We start from the raw sequence: 6,000 nt of genomic DNA, 5'->3' as shown, positions 1-6,000 counted from the left end.
TAATTGTTAATGATTTAGTTTTAAATGGGCTATTCGATGGGCTTTACAGCAGTGAATTGATTGGATCAATTCCTCCTTTACATGTGATGTTTGGATGTCTGATGTGCTGCGATCATGAGCCATAAGTACTTGGCCCATGAAGATTCGAAAGTGGCTCTTGCGCACACCATGGTTGAATGTACATCATTGGCATGGTGTCCCTTAAGGTCATTTGATGATCCCTCTTTGCTTGGTGGGCCCCACAACCCTGAAAAGGGATGCGTACGGAACCCCTAGCCGATTAAGGCCCACCAAAAATCTGACTTTATGAAAGTCAGTGGGAGCCACTCTGGTTTGACCTAAATTAGAACTAGGGCGTAATTTTGTTCCCTCCAGCAAATATGAATGCAAGTGATAGAGAGATCCATATGATGGACTCTCTAAAGGCCTTCCGTCATTAGCACAATGATGGGTCCTTCAGTAATGAGGAAACGCACCATAAAATTGGGCTATCCATTTGCTGTTGGATCTGTTAGAGTGTTTCATAAGATGATAGGGGCGTTATAGACCGATGTGGGAGGGGCTTCACCAGAAAATGGGAACTCTCTCACGGTACCTTGGCGTAACCTGAATATGATGGGTAAGCACTCACTGGACAGAAATGTTTACTTGAAAACGGCTCTGAACCTTGTCTGACAGAGGCCAAAAGGGAAACTCATTTGATGAGTGGATATGATCCGTCACAGAAAGGTGGTGGGGTTATGCAGTTGAAACAGTTGGCTTCATGCATCCCATGTGATTTCCTACATTTCCAGAGACATTTCGTCATCTCCGTCACTGAGAAAGGAGGGAAATCTCAGAGATGAACAAATGGGAGTGAAACATAGATTAAAAGCCATATCTATGTAGGTAACATGAATCAAACTAAGGTTGTGGACTAAAGATTTTGCTGTTTTATCAGAAAATGGCAAACGATCAATTTGCAAAGCTGCTAGATGATAACAAGCTTAAGGGCCCAAACTATGCCGACTGGTATAGAAATCTTATGCTGGTCCTAACTTCCGAAAAGTTGGACAAGGTAGTGAAAAATCCTACCCCGGAACGTCCAGGTGATAGGGCTTCTGAGGCTCGTAGGAGGGACTACCAAGATTGGGAGGATAAGAACTCCCTAGCCCGCTGCTTTGTCATTGCCTCATTAGACAACTCAATACAGAGGCAATTCGATCAGATCGAACTAGCCAAGGACATATTGGATAGTCTAAGAACAATGTATGAGGAGCAGAACCGTTCTACTTGATAGAAGGTCCTGAAACTGTTCATGACCGCGCAGATGTCCAAAGGGCAGAAAGTTCATGACCATTGTCTTCGGATGATGGGATACATTAATGAACTAGAAGCTCTTGGATCCGGGCTAGATCTTGGCATGCAAGTGGACGCCATCCTAAATTCTTTGCCCTCTTCCTTCAATGCGTTCACAATGAACTATAATATGAATAAGCTGAATGTCAGCGTCCAGGAACTCAGCAATATGTTGTAGAGAGCCGAGGATCTGCTCAAGAAGGATGAGCCTGTGGTTATGCTTGCCGAAGCTAACAAATCGGGCAAGAAAAAGAGAAAGGCAAAGAGGCCCCAGAAGAAAGCAGCCAAACCTAAGAAGCAGAAGAAGAACAAGGCATCTGATGTCTGTCACTTCTGCAAGCAGACCGACCACTAGAAGAGGAATTGTCCTACCTACCTGGAATCTAAGAAAGGTAACATCGAAACTTGTGTCATAGAAACTAATATGTTAGTTACTTCTGTGTCCTGGTGTGTTGACTCCGGAGCTTCAACTCATGCGTGTAACTCACTGTAGGGGTTCAAAGTTAGCAGAAGGTTGAGTGAAGGGGAAGTGACATTGTTCTTGGGAACGACTGCAAGTGTTGCAGCTGCGGCAATAGGAACCGTAGAATTAGTTTTTAAAGAAGGAGTACTTGTGCTTAAAGATTGTCTTTATGTACAAAACTTGAGAAGAAATTTGATTTCTGTTTCTAAATTGTGTGCTGATGGATATACTGTTTATTTTAGTAATATGATTACTGTTAAACGGAATAACAAATTCATCGCATGCGGGGAACTGGAGAACGGTCTCTATGTTCTACATCCTTCTCTGGAAACTAACTTGACCGAAACTACGTCGGTCGAAAATCCCAAGAAAAGGAATCGTGATACAGTAAGTCCCACGTGCCTCTGGCATTACCGACTTGGCCATATCGGTATTGACCGAATCACAAGGCTGGTAAAGGATGGTCCTTTGGATTTTCACACCATAGAAAATCTTATCACTTGTGAACCTTGCCTTCAAGGTAAGATGTCTAAGCGGCCATTTGACGGTAAGTCTGAAAGATCTGAAGGCACACTTGACCTAATACATACTGATGTATGTGGTCCCCTGAGTGTTAGGACACGGAATCAATACGTGTATTTCATCACTTTTACAGATGATTTTTCACGATATGGTTACGTGTACCTAAAGAGACATAAGTCTGAATCCTTTGAAAAGTTTAAAGAGTTCAGACAGGAAGTCGAGAAGCAGTTAGGGAGAGAAATCAAGGCCCTTCGATCAGATCGAGGTGGCGAGTATCTCTCTGACGAATTCAGAGACTACTTAAGGGACAATGGGATAGTGTCACAACTAGCTCCTCTTGCTACACCTCAACTCAATAGTGTTTCAGAGAGGAAGAATAGGACCCTGTTGGACATGGTCTGGTCACTTCTCGTACGCTCACAATTACCCACATCCTTTTGGGGATACGCATTAGAGACTGCTATCTAAGTGCTGAATCGGGTTCCAACCAAATCAGTTCCGAAAACTCCATATGAACTTTGGACCGGAAGGAAGCCAAGTGTAAGACACTTGAAGATTTGGGGTTGTCCCGCACACGTTAAAAGAACAAGTGCGGACAAGTTGGAATCTAAAACCAGCCGTTGCCTGTTTATAGGCTACCCAAAGGATTCGGTGGGTTATCTATTCTATGACCCAAGTGAGCAGAAAGTGTTCTGCAGTCGAAACGCCCAATTCTCAGAATCCGATTACATCCTGGACACCCATCGTCAGGAAATAGTTCTTGATGAGGAGAGCTCAGGAGCAGTGAGAGATGTCTCACAAGTTCCAGGTAATGACCAACCTAGAAGGACCACCCGGGTATCCAGACCACCAGTCCGATATGGTTATGACCAGGATAGTTACCTGGTGGAAGCCTTGACTAGTGAAGAGGATCCCGTGACTTACGCGGAAGCTATGTTAGACATAGACTCCCAGAAGTGGGTGGAGTCCATGAGAGCTGAGATGGACTCAATGGAGACCAATGGAGTTTGGACTCTAGTGGATCCGCCCTCCGGGGTAAAAGCCATTGGTTGCAAATGGATCTACAAGAGGAAGAAGGGCCCCGATGGCAGGATTGAGACCTACAAAGCTCGTTTGGTGGCAAAAGGATATACTCAGAAAGAAGGCATCGATTATGAGGAAACCTTTTCGCCTGTGGCCATGCTTAAATCCATTAGGATCCTGTTGGTTCTGTTCCATCCACAGCTGTGTCATCTTCAGCAGGAACGGATCTTGGTGCATTCTTTGGGCGTGAACACCAACTTTGGGAGATACTGATTCTCCGGATCAGGAATATTCCTCCCATTTATCTTTTGGTTCAGATCTGGTTTGATTATGGTTCAAGTAGGATCCTTGAATATTGTATTCTAAATCTAGGGAATATGATTCCCAGTTGGGAGAAGGTAGAAAATTTTTGAAATTCGCCCCACCCATTCCGCAACCTTTATGGCGTCCATTAGATGGATCCTACCATTCTTTCACCCCATGCCTGCGAGCTCAGTCTACAGTAGAAATCTCTTTTTTCTTTTTTGTAACGAAGTCCTCATATTAATGAAATACACTTGTCTTTTTGTCAAAAGTTCCAAGTGCAAATAACTCCCTAACTGGCAGACTAACCAAATTGGTATAGGTTACCCCGAACTGTCGAGCTACCGAGATGGACTACCAGTAAGGGTAACTTCGCATGATGTACGCCGAGGTGCGTGGACATTGTAGAGCATATACCCGACCTGTTTGCGCACGGGCTACTTGGTAATGTTAGTTGTCCCTTTGCTGGGGTTCAACTTTTCATTATAGGCCGAAGTGGGCTAGACATCGTAGCGCTTATACCCGAGCTATCTATACCTTAGGCATGAGGAGATGAGTTGCCTATGTCGAAGAGGCGATTAGGTCTTGTCTGCTCATGCCGAGGAGGCAACTGGGACTTGTATGCCCATGCCGAAGAGACGACTGAGACTTATGTGGTGCCGAGGTCTTTTGTCAGCTCGGTACCTTAGCCCTTAGGCTTTGGGAGCGACTCACAGTCTGTTCTCCTTACCCTTGTTTTTGCCCATGCCGAAGAGGCGACTGGGTTTTATGTGCCCATGCCAAGGAGGCGATTGGGACTTATCGTAGTGCCAAGGTCTTTTATCAGCTCGGCACTTTAGTCCTTGGACTTTTGGGAGTGACTCTCAGTCCTCTCTCTAGTTTAGTGATCATAGGTAGTATCGTCTTAGATTGCCGATGCTCCATGCTCAAGGTACTTGTTTTCCTTCCAAGGTCTCGAGCTCATACGTACCTTCCCCGAGTACCCGTCTTACTCAGTACGGACCTTCCCAGTTCGGTTTGAACTTACCGACACTGGGCTCAGGTACCATAACTTTCCTAAGAACCAGGTCACCAACACGGAAGTGCCATTTCTTGACCCAGGCATTATAGTACTGAGCCACCCTTTGCTGGTAGGCTGCAGTCCGAATGTATGTTAGGTCCCGTACTTCTTCCACCAGGTCGAGGTTGGTACGAAGCTCGTCATCATTTGTTTCCTCGTTGTAGGCTTCCAAGCTGCTGGGATCACCGCTTCCGTGCCGTAGGTGAGGTTGAAGGGGGTCTCACCTGTGGCGGTCTTAACGGTAATTCGGTAGGCCCATAACACACTGGGCAGCTCGTCTACCCACAGTCCTTTAGCCTGGGCTAAGCGAGCCTTCAGTCCATGGAGTATGGCTCTATTTGTGACCTTTGCTTGCTCATTTGCCTAAGGGTGTGCCACCGAGGTGAAGTTCTGTTGTATCCCCATCTCGACGCACCAATTCTGGAACTTGATGTCCTCGAACTGCTTTCCATTGTCGGAGATAAGTACCTGAGGTAGCCTGAAGCAACATACTATATTCCTCCAAAAGAAATTTTGTATGTTGTGGGCTGTGATCGTTGTTAGGGGTTCTGCCTCCACCCACTTCGTGAAGTAATCCACTGCTACCACCAAGAATCTCCTTTGTCCTGTCGCTGGCGGGAAAGGGCCAAGAATGTCGATTCTCTACTGTTCGAAGGGCCACGGGCTGGTGAGATATTTGAGTTCGACAGCAGGTCGGTGGTGGATGTTGCATGCCTTTGACACTTAACGCACTACTTGACGAGCTCGGGTGCGTCTGCCTTCATTGTGGGCCAATAGTACCCCTGTCACAACGCTTTCTGGGCGAAAGCCCTGCCCCTAGGTGTCCACCACACAAGCCTTCATGAGTGTCGCGGAGAACGAGCTCGGCCTTTGAGGGTCGTAAGCAGCGCAAGTAGGGGAGCGTGAAAGACCTCCAGTACAACTGTCCATCTATAATGACGTACTTCGCTGACTGGCGCTCTGCCCTTTGGGCCGCATTGCGATCTACAGGGAGGGTCCTATTAAGCAGGTAGCTCGCGAGTGGGTCAATCTAGCTCGACTTTGCTTGTACTACAGGAGCGACCTCTCCTGCCCCCCGAGATTGCTAGGCCGAGGAAGGTCCTCTATGTACACGATCCTCATTGTGTTACTGCTTGTGCTGGCTAACCGAGACAAGGTGTCGGCCTCAGTGTTCTCGGATCTTGAGATCTGCCTGATGAAATAAGATTGGAAGCTACCTAGGACCTCCCTAACCTTGGTTAAATAAGCAGCCATGGTGGGGTCGCGTGCTTCATACTCGCTGCTGACCTGG

Source organism: Nelumbo nucifera, chromosome 1, assembly GCF_055504915.1.
Source record: "Nelumbo nucifera cultivar China Antique chromosome 1, China Antique-T2T, whole genome shotgun sequence".
Taxonomy (NCBI): domain Eukaryota; kingdom Viridiplantae; phylum Streptophyta; class Magnoliopsida; order Proteales; family Nelumbonaceae; genus Nelumbo; species Nelumbo nucifera.
Note: the sequence above shows the minus strand (reverse complement) of the source record.